This window comes from Panthera uncia (genome assembly GCF_023721935.1).
Source record: "Panthera uncia isolate 11264 chromosome A1 unlocalized genomic scaffold, Puncia_PCG_1.0 HiC_scaffold_17, whole genome shotgun sequence".
Taxonomy (NCBI): Eukaryota; Metazoa; Chordata; class Mammalia; order Carnivora; family Felidae; genus Panthera; species Panthera uncia.
In genome coordinates, this window is record NW_026057577.1 from 76,265,786 (window position 1) to 76,288,735 (window position 22,950).

Genomic DNA, 22,950 nt, shown 5'->3' on the forward strand with positions numbered 1-22,950 from the left:
AATCCATCTGATCAGTCACTGCCGGTATATATATGCAAAAACTGAAGATACATACTTAATACATGCTGAATGAAAATCAGAAAAGTCAGAAGAGATTAAGGACAAAAAAATAAAGCCAAGAAATAGTATGCTAAATAAAATGGACTTATGAGAAGTGATGTTAACATATGTGAAAACACAGGAGTTTGGAAGTACACTGAAAACTATTTGAGTTGAAATAAGAGGGGAGAAATAAAATCACAATACAGGACTAAGCTGCGGGGACTATATGCTGTATTCCTGCTATTGATAAGAAACTTGTGAGAGCATCACATCAATGATGAGCAATTTGAACAGATACAGAAAGAGATGATGAGTCTCAGATGCAAGATAGACCATTTTAATTAACATATAAGAAAATTAACTGTTAGGCTAAAGTGTACAATGGGCTACCTGGCTGAAAAGCAGAAGCACAAGGAATTCATCTGCCTGCAGCATGGGATCAATGTTGTAACAGAAGAAAGTGACAGAGAAAATATAGTAATTCCTCAGCTCTCTTTCATTTCAGACTATTCTGTCCAAAGAATACTCATAAAGCTGTAATGGAGACAAAAAGCAGTATCTGGTGGGGTTTGAGTCCTGAAGAAAAACAGATGGACTTCAGAAAGAGACACACGAATTTTTTAAATACTTTGACTTGGACAAATTATGTTCCTACAGCATTCATATAGAGATAAGATGCCTGAAGTGATGGCAGTAAACCAAGAGGACAAATGAGAATGAGAAAGCTAAAAAAGAAATACTAGATGAAGACAATCCTGATTAAAATTAAGTATACTCTCCACAGTACAAATTTTGAGATTCCCAATATTCTCAAGGAGAATTCTGTAACGGACCATTTAAACTATTCCTCTCCTTTGAGAGGGTTGCAAATATGAAGGAAAGCCAACTTGGTATTGTCTGGAGATGTGCATAGAAAACTAGTTTACTTTATTTTTTAATTCCTTCCACATTCACTTACCTGCTTGGCAATGTTTTTTGAAACCTTTCTATGTGCTGGCCAGGAGTAAGGATTAAAATTTTTCAAAAAAAAAAAAAGTGATTCATGGGAAATACCACAGATGGGTTCAAGCAATCAACTGTAAGCATAAACAGTTTTTCTAGTCTTAGAGGTGGGAGGGGACATAATTTAAAAATATATGGCATTCCTATTGTTCAAAAAGGGCCACTGTTTTACTGAAAAAATTAAAAACCCTCTTTATTTTAAAGGTACTTGAGGTGGCTGTTTGAACTTTAGCCTGAAGAACAGAAAGAAGTCTTCAGAGGGAGCATGACAACTCTTCAAACAGGTGGTGGTGGACTGTCATGTGGAAAAGAGAGTAAACACAAGATCTAGAAACAAATGGCAAAAAGTTTATTTGATTTATTTAGATTGAGAACAGTACATGATCCTCCACTGAGCAATCCATGCAGAAGCTAGAGACTACTTATCGATGACTTGTTCGTGAGAGTATAATGGTTAAGTTCAAATGACTCTTCATGTTATTTTTAAACTGAGAATTACAATATTCTTTTAAAGTTTTATAGTCCTTTAATAGTCTCATGCTTAAAAAGTTACTTGGAGCGAACACTGGCAATAAGTAGATTCATTTAAAAGTCTTTTTATAGAAAATTCAGATTTATATAATCTTGAAGAGATATAATCAAGAGACCATATAATTGTCCATGATTTTCAAAATGGTTTATTCTGAGAACAAAGACTGATTGTTCATATTTCCTGAAGGACAATGGGTTGAAACAATATGAAGAGTATGCTGCTAGAACAGACTAATAGACTCCTGTTATTTTTAAGTGCTGGTTAGGCTTCAAAGAGAGGCTATGAAACTTTGATCACAGATCTTCTATGATAGTATAGCATCTATTTTGGAGGTTTTAGAGATTCACCTGATCATCCATGTTTCAGATAGTGTATATGTTATCGTCATGGCTTCTTCTATTCCTCTGGTGGTTCAAAATTCCCTCTTGTGTGTTCTAATAGTTTCAGGCTCCTGCTGTTGTTGGAATAGCTTCTCCATTGGTAAGTAATATTTTGCACAATTTAATTTTATGATGGTGGTTAGTGCTTTATTGGTTCTTTTTTGTTAAATAAATAAAGTCACTAACTTTTATCCTTTTGACATTAGTTTTATTTTATTTTATCTTACTTTTTTAACATTTATTCATTTTTGGAAGATAGAGATATCTTCCAAAGATAGAGATAGAGACAGAGCGCAAACAGGGGAGGGCTAGAGAGAGAGGGAGACAGAATCTGAAGCAAGCTCCAGGCTCCGAGCTGTCAGCACAGAGCCTGACACGGGGCTCGAACTCACAGACCACGAGATCATGACCTGAGCCAAAGTCGGACGCTCAACCGACTGAGCCACCCAGGTGCCCCTTGACATCATTTTTAAATGCTGGATTATATCAAGAAATTAAATATCTACATATTCTACATATTAATATTTTATAATACACATCCTATGCTACTTTCAAGCCCTATTATTAAATATTACGAATAGCATTCTCAGGAATACAAGAGAAAATCTTTTCTTATTATCAAATGCAAAAATATAACAAAACATTTCTCTCTGACTAACACTATCTTTACTAAATCAGGCTGAAATCATTTATAACTATGTTTTTTTGAAAATTATAAAATAGATTTTGCAATTTCTCATTATATTGAATGCATCATTTAATACATTTTTTTTTCTGGTTTAGTCTCATGAAATAGAAACATGTTTTATTTTCAGTTCAAGGGTGATATGGCAGCCTTATGATACAGGCTTTTATCTTGCTACTCAAGTATCTTTAACTACAAGAACTGCAAACCAAAACCAGCTGTTTTGTCCTCCTTAAAATGATTTCTTCACCTCTAAAAATTCCTGCTTACATCTCATTGACAATAATGCATCATAGGCCATGCCTAGGTGTAAGAAAAGTTGAGAGGTCAGGAGGCTTATCCATACATATTGCTGCCCCCACCATAAATGGATGGGTCAGTGTTAATAAGAAAGAAGAAAATGAATATCATAAATGCAAATAATGTCTGGCATAGGATTGAAGGGTTTCAAAATTTCAACGAAAATAAGAATATGTGAGTTAGTATCTTGAAAGATAATCTAGAGGAAGTGTACCCTTAGCAGAGAGGTATCTCTTATCTACTGCTTGTAGCCACTGGAGTCAATGGATCATTAACTCATACTAAGCTTTTTTAAGGCACAGTAGTTCAAATACTAATGGAACTATTATTATGGATAAAAAATTCTTCAGGAAAATTCCTTGAAGAATGTTCATTGTTTCAGGTACTGTTTGGCTTATAAAGGGAATAAATACATGAAAATTGAATAGTGACACAATACCCTTGCCCCTAACAAGTTCATCTGAAACAAGTAACAAAAGAACACACACAAATAATGACAGCATGCTGATTTAAGTACAGATGGAAATGTCTATAACATTCTACTGGAATAAAAAAAAAATAACAATTGGTTATCACTGGAAAAGGGAAAGCTCGAATAAATTAAGGAAATGTGGGATCAAAGAACATAAACATTTTTTAAATGATCAAGGTTTTGAAAACCTGGTTGGTAGAAACCATTCATTTTTCTAACAGATGTATGTAGACATGGTTTTATAAAGTTTTTAAAAGAAACTTCAAGATGGTAATTTCAAAAATAAATTATATACTCAGTGTTCACTGATCCATTAAATTGCATAGTATCTCATGACTTAGTTTGTCATAATTATAATTTGAAGGAATTTCTGAAAAAAAGCATATAATATTACCATAGCTTTAAAAATTACAACCTCATGGAGAAGATTATAACAGAAGCCTAGCAGATGATTCAAGGGTTGTGAACTTGGTTAATAGAATAAATCAACTTTCATACTGAAAAACGTCTAACACCAAATGATATCAAATGGGCATATGAACTCCCCAGCTTATTTTTCACCTTTTAATATGTACCATTGTACACCCTACATCCCAAATTGACATCCCTGAAATAAAATCCCATAATTAATCTGTATAACTATTAATACACAGAAAACAACAGGACAAAATTTTTCAGAGCATACTTCAGTGATTAGAGACTCTGTCACTTCTATTATTGAAAGACTTTTTAGGTATTGCCATCTGCATAGTAAGTTAAAAAGAAATTAGTGAACTACCATTACCATTCAAAAATATCCTTACATCTGAATATAGACTTTAAGGGAAAAAAAGAAAAGAGAATAAAAGAAAATAAAAGAGAAGAAAAGAATGGGGAACTACAGGTAAAATAAAAATGAATTAATTTTGAAAGGAATCAAAAAATAATAAATTAATGTAACTGTTTAATATATTCACCAATGTATAACCTAGGTAACATAAATGTCAAATGAGGTCCAGATATGACATGATTTTTAATCAAATGTAATGCATTATGTTTTCAAATTATATTCGTGGATGCCAACTACACAAGGAAGTAATAGCTACAGTGAACAAAAGTAAAGTTACGTTGAGTAAGCTTTATTTTCCCACATCACTTCAAAGACTTGAGAAAAATGAAGCTCACCACCAACATGGATGAACTGTATATACAACAAAAACATTTGATGAACATAAGGAAAGGAACTACGATTTCTGAGAAAGGTAAATGTGTTTTCACTTTAATACTTATAAATTACTAATAAATTTATTAAGAGCTTTAATATGACAGTTTTACAACTATCATGCATATGAAAATAAAAATGGTGCAAATATTTTTCACTGAGGAGAAATCCTATTTTTGTCCACATCCTATATTCCCATTTTCTTAGATATTTTTGAGAGTAAAACAAGATTTAGCAGGAGCTACTCATTTTTGAGCCCCTGTTTGTATCATGAAATGGAAAAGAAACTCAACCAAAAATCCAAAGATAAGTTTTCCAAATTTTATTTACTTAGAATAAATATTATAGTGTAATATACATTATATCCTAACTCAAATATTAAGGTTAATTTTGAAATTCAGTTTTTAGTTAGCTTGAATTATTAGTTGAAAACTAGCAATTAATAGTTATCTTTGTGAAGGTTTCTTTTAATATTAATCCTCATACATTTTATTTTTATTTGAACACTTCAGTTACCTTGGGCATATTTAACAATTCTAATAGCGGCTCTAAAATCTAATAAGGCTCCTTCTCTATGCTACTAGTCTTGCTCATGTAACGTCATCTCCATCTTCTTGAGCTTGAAAAGCAGTATTTTCCATTTTATGTACAAGAGAAAATGATGGAAAGACACTTTAAAATAAAAAAGTACCTTCTCTTTCATTATTTTTGTACTGTTCCCAAAACAAATGGAACATATTATCTTGCCTTTCATGAGGGTGTGGGTAGCTTCATAATTTACCTATAATTATGATTGAAAACAGTAAGTTTGCATAAATCTTTTATCAGCTGTCTTAATGTCCTTTGAATTTTAGTTGTGCCTATTATAATCATATTTTGAAAATATGACTTTCGGTCATCCAAATGATAATTTTTAAAAATATGTCTTGGGGGACCTGGGTGGCTCAGTTGGTTGAGTGCCTGGCTCTTGATTTCGGCTCAGCTCATGATCTCACGGTTCTTGGGATCAAGACCCACCCTGAGCTCTGCAATGATGGGGAGTGGGAAGGGGTCTGCTTGGGATTCTCCCCCTCTCTCCCTGCCCTTATCCCACTTAAGCTCTTTCTCTCTCTCAAAATAAATAAATAAACTTAAAAAAATAAAAAATGAAAATATGTCTCAAGAAGGCTGAATGTCATCACAACATTGTGTTGCATCAAGTTGGCTAAGAAATAACTCTAGCTCTCCCAATTATAGATACATCCTATTAAACAAGTAACTTGAGTTTTCTAAGTCCCAGTTTTTTAATCTGTAAAGTGGGGATGAAACTTATCTTGCAAGGTTTTTTTGAAAGAGTCAGATAATAAATGTAAGTTATCATAATGCATGACCTGTTAAATACTAAAATGTTACTCACCTTCTCTTCTGGTAGCCAAAATCTACATAGCTGTGTTGGTTATGCATCATTTTGAATTAGTAATTAGAAATTAAATAAAAGTATATATATTCATTTCAACAAAGCAATATATCATCTTTTGCAAAAAAGGAAAAGCTACCATCTTGATGTGAATATTTTAAATTTTTTATGTTTTTATCTTATTTTTTGAGAGGGACAGAATGTGAGCAGGGGAAGGGCAGAGAGAGGGAGACACAAAACCTGAATCAGGCTCCAGGTTCTGAGCTGTAGGCACAGAGCCTGATGTGGGGCTCAAACTCACAGATTGTGATATCATGACCTGAGCTGAAGTCAGACGCTAAACCGATTGAGCCACCCAGGCACCCCTTGATGTGAACACTCTAAAAGCCAGCAAATCTAAGACTCAGATGATGCCTTGTTGACTGTGAAATTACACCTACTACCCTCCTAGGGTTCATCCTTAACTTTCTTAACTTTAAAGTTACCCCAATTAAAAACAGCTCTCTAAAAAATTTTTTGTTAAAAAAATAAATCCAATGGAAAATAAAGTAGTAGGAAATTTAGGAATAAAGTTGAAAGGAGACAAAAGACTGAGAGGAAACAATGAAATCAATCATAATTAACATTTTGCTTGCTTTTCCCTGAGAAAAATTACCTAGATAATAGCTACTTGTTTTGGTGTGAGAAGAAATGTGTGGGGTTTTTTGTTGTTGTTTCTATACTTGGATTTTAATTCTCTTTTGATATAAAACTATGGAACACTCTGATAATCTATACCATATTAGTAAGTATAAGAGAAAACAGGTTAAACAGTATTTGTAGACTGTACCAATAAACCCTACAACAAGCATTAAATGTGTTTAAAAAGTTGGTATTAATTCATAACCTGCAACTGTCAAGTGTGTATGACTTAAAGGTTAAAAGTCCACATTTTAAATAGTCTTCTCAATTATAAACCCAGATTTTCTGTAGGCTTCACAAACCAGATCAACAGCTAGAATATGTAAGAGTCAAGGAATAAATAATATACATATATATTTATACACATATATATATTATATGTGTATGTATGACATATACATATAAAATACATATATATCAGGGCGCGTGGGTGTCTCAGTGGATTAGGTGTCTGACTTCAGTTCATGTCATGATCTCGTGGTCTGTGGGTTTGAACCTTGCATTGGACTCTGTGCTGACAGCTGGGTGCCTGGAGCTTCTGTGTCTCCCTCTCTCTCTGCCCCTCCCCCACTCACACTCTGTCTCTCTCTTTCAAAAATAAATAAATATGAAAACACACACACATATATCAGTTATATTACCTAATAAAGCCATATTCTGTTAAAACACCTATGGACTTACTTCAAAAATTTAATCAAATATATCACTGTGTTTTCCCATGTTGATAGAGTGATTCAGGTTTTTCACTTTCACAGATTCCAGACTGAGCTGCCAGATGCTGAAATTCTCCTTATGGGTTAAAAGTTTATTTCACATCTAAATTTTTCCTGTTTAATGGTAAATATTTGCTGAAAGTTGGTTGAGCACATAACAGCTTAGGAGTTGGAAGAGTTTGGTTTGCACAGGCTACAACATCTAATCTGTTATGTGTGGTCACTCATTAGCTTATCTTTAATAACTACCAACACCAGAATCTTTCTTTTTTACAACTTTTATCAATAAAGTAACTAATCTATAGTTATCATGCTATAAATTTATTTGGTCAGCATTGAATTGCACCATTTTGTTATTTCTTTTCCAGAAAGCTTTGGTGGAGAAACTATTGAGATCTGATATTCTAGCTTCACTGAATCTCCCTCAAAAACCTTTTTGCTTTGTTGTCTAAAGGTGAAAATTGGTGCTCTTCTCTGTTCTTTTGCAAGGATGCTCACCAGCACAATAAATGTGACTTCTCCTGTTCGGTTCAAGGCAGCACATGCAAAAACCCTGCATCTGAAGCTCTCATCACTTAAAAGATGAATGAATGATAACACTTCTCAGACATCATCATTTTGTGAAAATCATCTGATTAAACTGGTCTTCCATTTATACAGAATGACATATTAGGAGCTGGTGGTCCACTCTCTACAAAGTTCATGCTGCAGAATCTTCCAATTCAGTCAACATGTTCTCTCACACTTGAATAAAATATGGTGGGTAAGATTTCTTCTGGATTGAATCCTGATCATTCACGTATCCCTTCGAAAATGATCTACTTCTTACTTGTGACATTGGAACTTATAGTCGTGTGTGTTTGAAATTGTGCTCTCTATCATTTTGAGCTTGAAGCACAGCAACTACATTCTGTGATTCTAGTAATCTGCAATCTATCTTCTCATATGTTAGCCATTGACTTCCATTATGAAGAACACTGTCTTTACATTTCAGCTTTCTCTCCAAATCTTGACTCAAAGCTTTTCTTTTGATCCTGGTATTTCATTGTTGGGAGTTCTTGATATGGTCCTAGAATTTGCAGTTTGGGATGGCTTAGCATTTACAGGTTGGCCACTGTAGGGTTGTTGATAGTTGGAGTCCACAATGGAAAGGATTTACTGCTGCTGTAATCAGACTGTGGTGCCAATATGGAGCCCAGGAAGCTGGCTGTGGACTGGTAATAGGTTGCTATAACCCTTTGGCTCTGGTTGGAACCAGAAAGTTGTTGAAGAGATGAAGAGAAAGCAGAGGTGGACATGGTGGTGTGAGAATTCACTGTTGAAGAGGAAGAACGTCTTTGCTCTGTGCATGGGTTAAGCTAGATAACAGAAGACTATTTGGTCTGGCTAGAAGATCTAGAAGCTTCAACAAAATGTGTTTTTATATGCATTACCTTTCCTGCAAATTCTAATATTAATTAAACAAAATGGAAGCAAAAATCATTTTAAAAACAACAAAGATGGTCTTTAAGATAAGACTTGAAGTCAAGTGTTTGACAGGGCTTATTATTAAAATATAATTTAAAATAATAACTTGAGTGTGGAGAAGTATGCATTAAATTCCATAAATTCTTTGTTTTATAGACTATAATTTGAGAGTGATAATAGTTTCCATTTTATTTGAGTTTGTAAATATTGTGGTGGATGTTTTAATTTATAAATGCCCAAGGCCTCCTTGAAATATATTTATTTTAAAACTGTTTTGTCATATGCTCATAGGTGAAAACAGATCAGTAATATGAGGAAGAGATCAATTGTCAGAAGAGGTTAATTTAAACCAAAAGTTTTCTGTTTATAAGTCTGTTTTTTAAAAAAAAGTTTTACCTGTTCTGTGTGTGTGTGTGTGTGTGTGTGTGTGTGTGTGTATGATGTAGTGAGGAAAAAATCATGAGTTTTGGAAACAGAAGCCTGATTAGACCAAACTGAAAACCTAACTGGATGCCCTTAGGCATGTTAAGCTTTTCAGACTTTGGTTTCATTTTCAAAATGCTAGAATATATACCTACCAGTGTTATTATCCATACGAATGTCTCTGGCCAACCATACCATGTTGTGATTCTCAGGGTCCTGTGGAACATAGATATTTACAGTGTTTTCCATAGACTGTTCACTGTCACCTGGCTTTGTCCTCAGTACGTATCTTGCTAAAGAGTCTACCATTACAATTTGGCCTCAAGACTTTTTGAGAAGGAAATTAACTTTTATTGAATGTTCATTTACTACAAATTATTCTAAGTGCATGTATACACATTATCTTATTAATGTATGTGTATATTACCATGAAATATTTATTTTTAATTTCCATTTTTAACAAACAAAGCAAGCCTAAGAATAACATACACATATTGGTACTTAGGAAAGTTAGGGGACTTCATCTGATATTTGCATCATCATCTTGAACTGAATACCAACTCTTTGCCAGTTTTATAATGCATATAGTTTTTCATTTATCCATAACCATAACCAGACATATGTGATTCTTACTCATATTTCACAAATGAGAAAATTGGGCACTAAAGAGCTTACATAACTTATTACCAAAAATAATGTTTCAGTGGCAGAACAGAGGTTTAACCCCAGGATCATCTGACACAAGACTTTTAGCTCCTAACAGCTAGTTTATTAGTATCTCTGAAAGTGGAAAGGGTTACAGTTTAAGTGTGATTAGGGATATCCAAGTACAAGCCATCAAGATAAAAATGCAGCTCCTCTACAATCTTTATTTTTTAAATATTTTTTTAGTTGATTTACTTACTTTGAGAGAGAGAGAGAGCAAGCATGAGCAGGGGAGGGGCAGAGAGAGAATCCCAAACAGGCTCCAATGCTGTCAGCACAAGCCCGATGTGGAGCTTGAACTCACAACCCACGAGATCATGACCTGAGCCCAAACTAATAGTTGATGCTTAACTGAGCAACCCAGACAGCTCTCTTTTCCAATTTTAAAACAAATGAATATCTCTGATATATGCAGGAACTTAGAATTTTGATTCCTATTGCATTGAAGTATAATAAAGTCATGACTAATATAATATTTATATTCTGTTATTATATAGATTCAGACTTAGCCAAATATATTTTTCTAGAAGAATCTAAACTTTAATTCTAATTTTCATTTATGTACTGAGGATTAAATTTAAAAAAAACACCTTAAACCAGCACATTGATGTTCATGAGTCTTACTTTTGTCATTCCGTATTTCTTTGCCCTTTATTAATTCCTTATTCAGAGTGTAAGTTTTATTATCATTCTTGTCAAAAATAATTTTTACTTAAGTTTTTAATTCCAGTTAGTTAGCATGCAGTGTTGTATTAGTTTTTCAGGTGTACAATATAGTAATTCTACAGTTCCATATATTACCCTATGCTCATCACGACAAGTGCATTCGTTAATCCCCATCACCTATTTCTCCATCCCCCACAGCCCTCCCCTCTGTTAACCATCACATTGTTTTCTATAATTGAGTCAAAAATAATTTGGGGGCACCTGGGTGGCTCAGTCGGTTAAGTGTCCTACTTTGGCTCAGGTCATTATCTCATGGTCTGTGGGTTCGAGCCCCACGACGAGCTCTATGCTAACAGATCAGAGCCTGAAGCCTGCTTCAGATTCTGTATCTCCCTCTCATTCTCTCTCTCTCTGCCCTTCCCCCACTCATGCTCTGTCTCTCAAAAATAAACATTAAAAAATTTTTAAAAATAAAGTAAAATAATTTTAAAATTTCACCATGGGCTCTATTATGCACATACATATGTAGATGGTTACTGTTAATCAGGAATATTTCAAAGTGTGAAAAAAGAAAATGCCTATCTAAGTCCATTTATATTGAAATTTTAATAATATGTTGCTATTACAGCTGACATTCAAAGGAGTAATTGAAGTGTCAATATATATTTTTTCATTTATCTATTTAAATATCCATCTAACTATAAACACGCATTTATAGGCAAATGCATACACACATGCATATTTGTGTGTGCGGATATGTATTTGCATATGTATATGTGTGTATACACATACACACATAAATATAGCCGAGAGAGAGATGACAGATATTAATTTAGCTTTAACAATAATTAATACCTAGAGTAGTAGATTCTATAAATTCTACAAAGGGAATAATGTTATCCTTACCTACAAGGTATTATAATGGAGATAGAAAGATAAGAAAACCATTTCTATCAACAAATACTTAAAACATATGAGATATAAAGAATTTCTAAGTGAATTCTAATGAAGGTAAAAATTAAATGTAATTAAAAAAGACATTTTCAACTCAATGAGTCTTATGCAGGGAAGACCTTAACTGTAGAGAATACATCTAAAAGTATGAAGTAAATTTGATAATAATACAGATGTGAGAAACTACATGAAAACACAGAATAATCTGAATTTTTAAAGAGATTCTCAGGGTATCAACTTGTGGGGCTCAGAAAGGACACACTTAGAAATATGTATGTTGTAGATCTGGATGTCAAAATAAGTTAAATTGATGTAAGTGTAGAACTGCTTAACAGTGGTCTAAGGTTCTTGGAATGAATCTGACTTAGGAGTCAAAGAAGATTATTTAGGCTGAACCAGAGGTGACATTGGAAAATGTATAGGAAGACTGAAAAAGCAATATATACACATCCTTCCACTGATGCCTACTTTTGTTTGTAGGTTTCATTATCATTCACTTCATTATGAAGAGAACTATTGCACCAATAAAATATATTTCCCAATGTGGTACAGTAGATTTTTCAATCTGACCACAATCTTTCAGTCTTCCTTATGTTCACACCCTTTCAATGTAACTTGGAATTTCTTTGCATTAAAGAGTGAAGTTTCTTTTTCCATTTCTTGAACGTAGGCTGGCTGTGTGACTCAGTTGGCCAATATAATGTAGTGTAAGTGACAACATGCCAATTCTGAGGACAGGGTCTCAGGAGTCCAGAATCAACGTCTACTCTCTTTTGGAATCCTGCCCAATTGTCATGTAAACAAGTTCCAGCTGGTCTGCTGAAGCACAAGACCATGGGGAAGCAGAGACACTCTTCCAGCTGCAGTCATTCCACAGAACCACTTCCAAGCCGACCGCACTGTTGAGCTCAGACGTATGACTGAGCCATTGAAACAAGAATTGCCCAGATAAGGCCAACCCAATTGCCAAAACACAGAATCATGAGATAAATAAGTGGTCATTATTTAAACCTTTAGTATTTCAAGTGGTACGTTATGCAGCAAAAGCTAACTGATACATGGTCAATATCCTTCTGGTGGGGAGTATGGTTACATTAGTTTATCATGCAGGGAATCTATATGCATTCCGAACCTGTATGAAAAGCTTTCACTGACATTTTACTTACCTTAAGATAAACTTCTTTTTCACCAAATTGTATTAACAAGTCAGAGATGTCAGTCTTACTTCTTTAGGTTCTAACTTAAAATGAATATTTATTGTAATTTTACTCTCTACTGAGTTCTGGCTTTCTGTTCCTGCCATAAGAATACTAGGTGGCTTTGCTGATTGTCCAGTCCACTTTTGGAATAATCACACAAAACTGACTCTGGTTTTAAGTCATTTTACATTAGGCTGCCACACAATTGTCTAAAATACAAAGAGAAGAAAGTGATTCTCCTGCATACAACATCTTGTACATTTTAGTTAGCCTTGGTGTTAACTTCAGATGGAGAAGCTTTGTAGCATTTCACATAGACTCTGTGTATATGTGTGTATGTGTGCATCAAAGAATGAATGGTAATATAAAGTAAATTGCTTTTCTTACGGTCCAATGTTAATTAAAACCAAATGTCCCTTCCACAATGTAGCTAATGTACTTTAATTATTCTGTCTTGTGCAGTTGTGACAAAAGGGAACACGCAATTATTAAAGGGAAAAAATACACATTGTACCAGTAATTGTCCACACTGTGAAATAGTATTGCTTTTCCCCTGTGAGGAACTTGAATACTTGCCAAATAATCCTCTCTACACCATTTAAATAATGTACATTGTTCTTTCACAATAATTTACCTTTTTATTGGGTTTAAGCGAAACGTGTTTATTGCCATTTACTTTTCTTCCACAGTTTTAAACAATGCAAGGCCACAAGAAGTTTTTAATGTTTTTTTTTTTTCTGGCATAAATTGTGAACATAAGAAATGAATGTTATTTTACATAACAAAGAAGTTTGGTAGCAATCATAATGACCTTAATGCTAACCTTTTCTATTTAAACATGGGAAAATCTATTCCCCTGAGATTAATTTTCTTCTGCTATTGAATTAAGATAAGAATAGCTACAAAGATGGTAGATGAAAAGTGGTGGACAGATCAAAAGGTAACATGTATAAAGTGGGTAGGCCACAAAATAATCTTTCTTATGCTGTTCAATATTAGGAAACAGAAATGGAATCTATTAAAATTTTCATATACTTGAATTCTTTCTCTGTCTCCCACTCTATTAAGCTCTCTGTTTTTTAAATTATTTATTCCACCAAAGAACACTCTCTTTCTTTTTTTAAATTTTTTTAATGTTTATTTATTTTTCAGAGAGACAGAGTGTGACTGGGAGAGGGGCAGAGAGAGAGGGAGACACAGAATCTGAAGCAGGCTCCAGGCTCTGAGCTGTCAGCAGAGCCCCATCCCAGACAGAGCCCCACCCAGGGCAGGGCTCAAACTCGAGTGAGATCATGACCTGAGCCAAAGTCAGATGCTTAACTGAATGAACCACCAAGGTGCCCCACACTCTCTTTCTAAATGAGATTGATAACCATTTGAGCAACTTACTCAAATGCTCATGTATCAGAAAAAGAAACTGTAAATATAACAGTGTCAAGAAGGACAACTACCCTCTCCCAGAGACTTTTTTCTCTCCCCAAAGGAGGAAGTTGATTTTTCCCAAAACGATGATAAAAAAGGATAACTGAAAGGAGGAAATGAAGCAGAAGCCAATTTTCAGACCAATTTTGATGGCAGTTGTTCTGTAGCTCTGTTCCATAGATCATTTTTCAGTATTCTGACAGTGAGGTGTCAGCTCTGGCAGGGACTTTTTGATTCTGACATTAGTTCCTGTGTTGGCTTCAGGGGGAGTGGCACCCTAGTGAATCACTTCTTCATTGCTCTGGGAATCATTCTTATACCCTGAGTTAGAATCTGGTTTTGGCCTTCAGCATTTCCAACAATATTATAATCACTTGATTCCCTGTTTTGAACTGCTTTATGTTAAAATAGCTAGAGAGTTTTCTGTCTTTTGGACTAAACTTTGATTGATAAAGTTTCAAAATATTTTTGATAAGGCAATGAATTTGTCCAATAAATTAGGATTTCAGATGAAAATGATTGAGAAACAGATTGGTTCAGATTATAGGGATTCTTTAACACCTTGATAAGAAATTAGAATTCATTCTAAAATTCAGGACAAGCCATGAGAGGGGACTTTCAGGAGAGAAGCAGCATGATCAATATGTATTTTACAAAAATAATTCTGGAACCTGTATGGAGTAAGGGGAAGAATGCTAGACAGAAGCAAATTGTTTAACCTGATGGAAATAGTTGGAGCTAGCATAAATTACAGCATGGAATAACTGATAATTCTCTGAGATAATACTCCTTTTGTAAAGAATAGGCATAAGATGTTTTCAGTAATGTTAAAAAAATAGTAACCAAGGGGCGCCTGGGTGGCTCAGTCGGTTGAGCGTCCGACTTCAGCTCAGGTCATGATCTCGCGGTCCGTGAGTTCGAGCCCCGCGTCGGGCTCTGTGCTGACTGCTCAGAGCCTGGAGCCTGTTTCAGATTCTGTGTCTCCCTCTCTCTGACCCTCCCCCATTCATGCTCTGTCTGTCTCTGTCTCAAAAATAAATAAACGTTAAAAAAATTAAAAAAAAATAGTAACCAAGAAGAACCCATTTTATTTATTTTTTCATATTATAGCCAACAGCTTTCGTTTTGTTCAACACTTTATCATCGTAACAGGCTTTCCAGTTAACCCATGAACATGGTAGTATGTAAATGAATAGATATGGAATACATGTATCAAGTATCCTTTCTCTGCCTGAAAGTTCCCAGCAAATACATCAGTTCTTAAAGCTCAAATATACCAGTTATTTTAATTTAACTGATGGAACATTGGCAGAATCAAAACAATTTGAATATTTGCCAGTACTAAAGCCAAGTGCCCGTCCCTGTATAAGAACTCAGTACACATTAGTTCTCTTACTCTCCATTATACCTACAACACTGAAAACACCCTAATATTCCAAGACAAAACTAGGCATGTTCTTAGACTAGAAGGTGCCCCTAAGTTTAGACATTTTGTCAGTGAAATACCCAGGCAACTGTATAACCAGTGAACAAACTGAAATAAGCATCATTTGAGAAGATAAATATCCCCTTGTGCTTCAGGAAAAGGACAAAAAAAAAAATCCAATTATGCGGCCAGAGGAGGGAACAAAACTTTCTGAGCAATATAGCACTCAAGATGAGCATTGAAACAAAAACGGAAGAGTTGAATCTATGAAAACAGTATCAAGAAAAGCAGAAACCAGTATGAGAAAAGAAGGATATAAGGATAAGCGAGGCTGGGTCTATATTGTGGAGGGAAGTGAATGGCTGGCTGAGAAATCAGTATTTAATTAATGCACTATAGAAAAACTTTAAAGGATTTTGAATGGAGAATTAATCAATTAAATAATTTACAAAACAATAACAATAAACAAAATCCCCAAAACCTCTGGTGTCTACATGTCATTTTCAGATGGAATTCCTCAGAAAGATAAATTTAATTTTGCTTGAGGAGGTTTGGCCTATATGAAGGTTTGCCAAATTTTTTTTTTTTGCCAACATTTGCAAAGTTGGATATGTCATAATTGTCAACCACCAACTTCTGGCTTATTTATTTATTTTTCTAGGAAGCAACTTTATTCATGCTGGCACTACTCAGTTGGGTTCGTACCCAAAGAACTGAGCCCCAAACACCACGTGCCATAGTTTTAATTTTTTAAATCAAAAGATATATAAACACATAGCATGACTGGCACTACTCAGCAATTGTAGTGGGTTTAGAGATGAAGCCTTACTTGGTATAAGTTTTTGAGGCAATAGAATCACCAGCTGTGGCCTCTGCCCTGTGTTTACACTTTCCATCAGAACATTTCACTTATCCATGGTTGGTATATCTGAGAGATATGAAATCTCTTTTATGGAACTTGGTATATTATATCTCCATTCCTAGAATACAATCCACCCCATATAAATCTACTAAATACCTTAAACAGCCCAATATATTTGGACATAATGGGATTTTCAGTATGATTATCCATATAAATTAATTGTTTATTTCAGGACTATTTTCGTGGGCAATTGCCCTTGTTAACAATAAGTGGGAACAAATACGGATAAACGTGATATAAGTATAAAGGCCAAAATTTACATTTGATTATGCCTTCATATTTATTACTTTAAAGAAAGTTTAAATATATTTCCTGTATAACCAAAGTGGAGGGAAAATACTCTAATTTAAAAATCACATATTCACAGAATGCTAATTTATTACATTCATCAGTTATAATAAAATGTGTCTACGTGTTTAGTTTTGTTATTTCATATTTAAATATTGCATGAATATTTTATCACTATAGTGAAAAGTTTTGCATTAAAATGATTACTTTTTTATTACAACACATAATAATTTAGCTAAATGAGTGTCTCTGTATGAAGGCACTTGATTAGGCATACATGGGTCCTTGATCACAAGAAAATTCGGGAGGTTTTTGGAAGTTTGGAGATATCTAGCTGAGACATTTAGAATACTACAGTTTTGACACTGTTGGGGTTATGTGATTGCTTTCTGACTAACTAGAAGGTAAAGTCAAGGGAAAGGCAGAAATGAAAAAGGACACAGCTGGGCATGATATTCCTGCTGACTGCAAAATCAATTTCTGGCACCTGAAGGAAGCAAAGGAGAAGCGATTTCCATATCTTAGAAAGGTGCTCTGTCAACCAGAAGCTCAAGCAAACACAGGTAAAATAAAAGTAAATGTTTTCAGATTTTGTAACTTTCAAGTTATAATTTGGTATGTTTGCACCAATTGTTTACAAAGCCACTGAGTCAGGCTCACAAACTTAAGGTTAATTATTTGCTCACCAAAATAATTTCATAAAATAAGCCAAGTCTTTAGCCACTAAACAAAGAATAATATAGTGTAAACGCCGTTGCTAAGTGTGCATGCACAGTGTGTAGAATTATGGTTTTCTGGTGTTAGTTTAACATTATTTTTATCCAGGCTACTTACCAGGAATATTTCATTAATAACCTCTGATGGCCCTCATTTTGAAACACACACATACACCAGGAAGAGTGGGATATATGAAAGAAATAGCATCCAAATGAAAATTCCAGGTTATTAACATATAGGCTAAACCCACACTATGATATAGGGTCTGGTGAGGGCTGTGATTGATATATATATCATAGTTAAATGAAAATCCTTACTTCCACTGTTTCTCAGACGTTCTCTTTATTTTCTATATCTTCCTCCTAACAAGAATCAAAGTAAGAGGGCAAGTGACATTATCAAATATGTATAGTCAACTTCAGCATAACAACCTCACCACATGGAAGTGGATGGTACACAAAAGAAGTGGAAAACAAAAAAGAATGGATAAAGCACAATGGCATGAACACAGTTCAATCTCATCTTTTGAAATGTAACTCTAGGAGAACATGAGTGGCTCAGTCGATTAAATGTCCAACTCTTGATTTCCGTTTAGGTCCTGATCTCAGGGTCTTAAGATTGAGCCGTGCGTCAGGGGGTCAGGCCGAGCTGGGTGCTAAGCCTGCTTAAGATTCTCTCTCTCCCTCTCTATCTGTCCCTCCTTCAGTTGCATGTGTGCATGCACGTGCTCTTTAGCTCTCTCAAAATATAAATAAATAAATATAAAAAGTATAACTCTTATCATTGCCTTGGACTGAGGCAATTTTATTAGCAGCTTCTCTTCTCTATAGGAATGGCTAGTGGGTAGAGGGAGGAAGGAAGCAGAAACACTATTCTATGCCTTCCTTTTTCCCCTCTTCCCTCATACATCATGTTTCTGTTCATTTTATACGTTCTGTTTATGTCTTGATTGATACAATCAACTTCTTAGAACAATCAGTATGCCGACTATTTATATCCAGGTTTATAGATTTAAAATATACTCTCTGAGAGTATACTGTTTCTAAAGAAAAAAGGAAAAAAAGCATTTCAGAAAAAGGTTAGAGAATAGAGATATAGAATTTTAGCATTTGCCATCTCGTTTTGAGATGCCGTTCTGGACTTTAGGAATTTCAAATTATTCCTGTGATTCACAGACAAAGCCAAGTTCAGTGAGGCAGTATTCTTCATTAAGAAACATTTAACTCAGTAATGGTCTGGGCCAACTGGAGAATGAAGAAAAGCAATTTAAAAGAGCACAGGATCTGTTTTAAGAATAATCACTTGTTCACCACATAAAATGAATAATTTAGATGGCCGTTAGCCACAATTATTATAGGTGGGCAAAGGCAAATAGAAAATTGTATAATTTCATGGATGTTAATTGCATTTTGGTTGAGGAAAAAAAAATCATGCACTTGCTGAATTGAACTATAATATTAAAATGAAACAACTATTTGGTTGCTTGTGAACTCATCAGGGTTTTAAATTGCATATTGATCTTTTTTCTATTTTTAAATGTATTATTATTAAAAATTATAAAAACATACCAAGCATATGTTTCAACAGTTAACAAGTCATGGTCAATATTGTTTTATCTGAATCCGCACATAATCTCTCCCATCACCCTGCCCACATTACTTTTATAAATATTTGCACATCCTATCATTTAATCTGTATATTTTTTATTGATTCATTTTCATGCTGTTATTATGCCCATTCTGAGTTCTTCACATTGTTTCCCCAAATGACTGAAGCAAAGGAAGTGAGCCACATCTACCAACATATACCACCATTCTGCTTTCTTTGATGAGCACAGTATTGGGGCTATAACAGTGGATGATTGCTGAAATAATGGTATTTCAGATTTCCTCATCCTTATAATCATTATTTCCATATATAATTTACAAAAGGGCTCAATAAATGCTTGTTGAATGAGTTCAGAGAATCCATATTTTTATGACCACTCTCATCAATTCATGTCAATGTTACATGTAAGCAAACATTCCTAATACAAAAGCTGTAACAATACCCACCTCCTATTATCAGGATAAGATGTGATGGTGTTTCTAGAGCACTTAGCACAAGTCCTGGCTGTGATATACTATTAAATATTTGAACTTAATATTTATTTTTTATTAGTTTTTGTTTATTATTTTTTGTTTGTTTATTTTGAGAAAGAGTGCATGCTCATGAGCAGGGGAGGGGCAGAGAGAGAGGAGATAGAGAATCCCACACACGGCTCGATATCACAACCCCTGGGATCCTGACCTGAGCCAAAATCATGAGTTGTCTACTTAACTGGCTGAGGCACCCAGGCGGCCCTGTTTTTATTTATCATTGAAAGTGATTTTGTAATAGCAACCACAAAGGAATGAGGATCTCTAAACCTCTCTGGAGCCGACTTGCCTTCCTGATCATTCATGTTAAGAAAACTCTTCAAAACCTTAAAGGCACTCTGGAGCTTGGATTTAGTTCTATACTCACTGTGATCAAAAACAGCCTTTTATCAACAAGACTTAAACCACAGTGACAGAACTATTGTTTTATTTTCTTAGTAGAGGATCTCCAAATATCCTGTATCTATAAAATGCAGATATTCTAACTGTGATGATCATAAATAGGTATGGCTCTCTTCCCCCAAACGCTTGCCTAGAATGCCACTAATTACCTCAGCAGTATGCTCTTGCTCTCTAGAGCTCTAATCTCTACATAGAAGAGTGTCAAGTTGGGATAGAAATTGGATGGGGAGAAGGAGGGTGAATATAATCCATTATTAAGAAGAGTGCATCAATAAGTCAACAAACATTATTAAGAGAAAAAACAACCAAAACTGTCATGAGATATTTCAGTGGCATAAACCATTTTCTCTCCTGCAAGATGCTAGCAGTCTGGTTGGGTAATGGACTAAAACAATTCCCCAGCAATGTAACACCATCTACTTTAGTTCTAAAATATAAATGTTTTATTACATTCCACAATTAAAACTTAAATATATAGATACTATATATAAGAATGGATCCACAAAAAAATCAGTACTCTTTAACTAAACTGTGATCAGAGTTCATCCTCAGAGATTGTGATATTGTAACTCTGAGCTACATCCTCAAGAATTTATACTTTTTAAAAACTCTACAGGAAATTTTGGTATACACTCCTTGGTGAGTAACACTGAGCTTAAACTATGATGTGAGCTGCACATGTACAATGTAGGATGTAAGATCCTACAGAAATGATCTATTGAATGGGTAGGATGTCATCTTATGTCTCCATGTCTCCCCCAAATGGCCTCCCGAAAGTACATAAGTGACTAGTACATATCAAGCACTAAATTGGTCTTTGATTAGCTTTTTCACTTCTATGAATTAACTTTTTATTTATTGAAGCAATGTAAGTGAAGTTAAATTTTAATGGGCCCACCAAATAGAACATGGGTGAGAAAATTGACCAAATATCATTATTCACAGAACATGAAAGAAAAGAATTTTCTGAAACAAATGGGAGAACAAAATTTAAGGTTCAGGTTTATTGCATGAGATATACTGAGTTTAGGTGAAATCTAGAACATGCAGACTTGAGGTAGGACCAGCATAGATACATAAGTGTTTTCCATGTATGCATGCATAATATTTTAAGAAATATTTTTGGAACTATTATTAAAAATTAATCTAGGGGCACCTGGGTGGCTCAGTCGGTTAAGCATCTGACTTCGGCTCAGGTCATGATCTCGCGGTTTGTGGGTTTGAGCCCTGCATCGGGCTCTGTGCTGACAGCTCAGAGCCTGGAGCCTGCTTCAGATTCTGTCCCTCCTCCTCTAAGCCCCTACCATGCTCATGCTCTGTCTCTCTCTCTGTCTCTCAATAATGAACGTTAAAAAAATTTTAAAATTAATCTAAAATTAGCTTTTGCTAGTGAGATTGGAATAAAATCTTCACTGTACATTATAAACTCAAGATTTGTCTCAAACTATTATGAAAGTTGTATTAATCATTTTAGAAAATACCAACATATGTCAGAGTAAAAAAAAAAGTCTTAACCAACTATGTAAAAATTAGAATCATATTAACTTATTTTCTCCAAGTATATTGTTCATATATATCCTCAGTTTGCTTGCCCTTTTTAATAAAATTATTGCAGTAAATTTTAATACAGTACCTAAATGAATGACCTGCCAGCTATAGCCAGAATATACTTATCATGCAACATTTTCACCTAATATCCAATACACTTAAAAATTCTGAAATTTAAAATTTTAGAATTACTTAAAAATTACATCAATATTAGGGTATGTATTATTTGCAGTACCAAATTTTGGTGTGCCCTAAGAATTCAACTTTACATTGAAATGGAAACAAACACCACAGAAAATCAGTCCTGTAATCATGGAAAAATGTACCAATGACTAAATGTGGAGTTTCTGTCAAATACTCTAAGAGACAACATTTACCTCTTGGTCTAGGACCTCCTTCAAATTTGGAAATGGAAGCAAGAACCAATTAAATATCAGTCAAATATTTGATTATATTATGAACAGTGTTAATAACTTAAATTGATTCCCTTCTATTCTCTTGAGTTTCCTGCATGCCTTTATAAACTTGGGCATATCAGAGATTAGGGCTGATTATTTTGAGAAATGTATATAATGATCTTTATTTTCTGTGTAAGTAAACAGATGATAGCTAGTGGCAACCCTGAACAGACTTCATAAGTACAGTGAAGCCTGTTTGGTTATACCTTCTAACTGATGAATTAGTGAGGAACACTCAATAAATGCTCAGAGTCCATCCATGTTCTTCCATATGTCTGTCTCTAATGCCTCAGGCAATAAACCAAACCACATTTAAATAATTTTTTTAAGCTATTCTGTGGAGGATAAGCTTAGGAATCCCCCAGGCTTACACCAATGGGTTAACAAGGCATAAAGAAATATAAAACCATAGGATGCTCACACCTGAGTTTGGGTAAACAAGACAAGGCAACCAAAAATAGGGAGGTGCAAAGGCATCCCAGAATAGAGAGGAGGTGCAGAGCCCCTGGAATAGAGAGTGGGGGCAAAGGCCCAAAAATAAGGGTGCAAAGATGCCCAATACATAGGTATATGAAATAAACAAGATTAGATATTCAAGGTGGAAGCACCCCCAATTTAGTACTATGGCAGAAAATGCTTTCACGGGAAGAAAGGACCAAGTTAGGTAAACAGGTAAATTGGGCTATAGACCACAGCTGTAGCAGCCCAGAGCTGAGATGATTAATAAAACAAAGGTGCCTTGTTAACTCTGAGTTTATTTCCCCTACCTGTCTCATCCCCTAGGCTAGCTAAGATAAACAGAGGTTGTGCC

At 34.5% G+C, this 22,950-nt stretch overlaps 1 pseudogene; it reads right to left on the bottom strand.

Moving 5' to 3' along the window:
* Nucleotides 1–7,394: 7,394 nt before the first annotated feature.
* On the bottom strand, nt 7,395–8,834 carry LOC125935247 (myotilin-like; annotated as a pseudogene).
* Nucleotides 8,835–22,950: the final 14,116 nt, after the last annotated feature.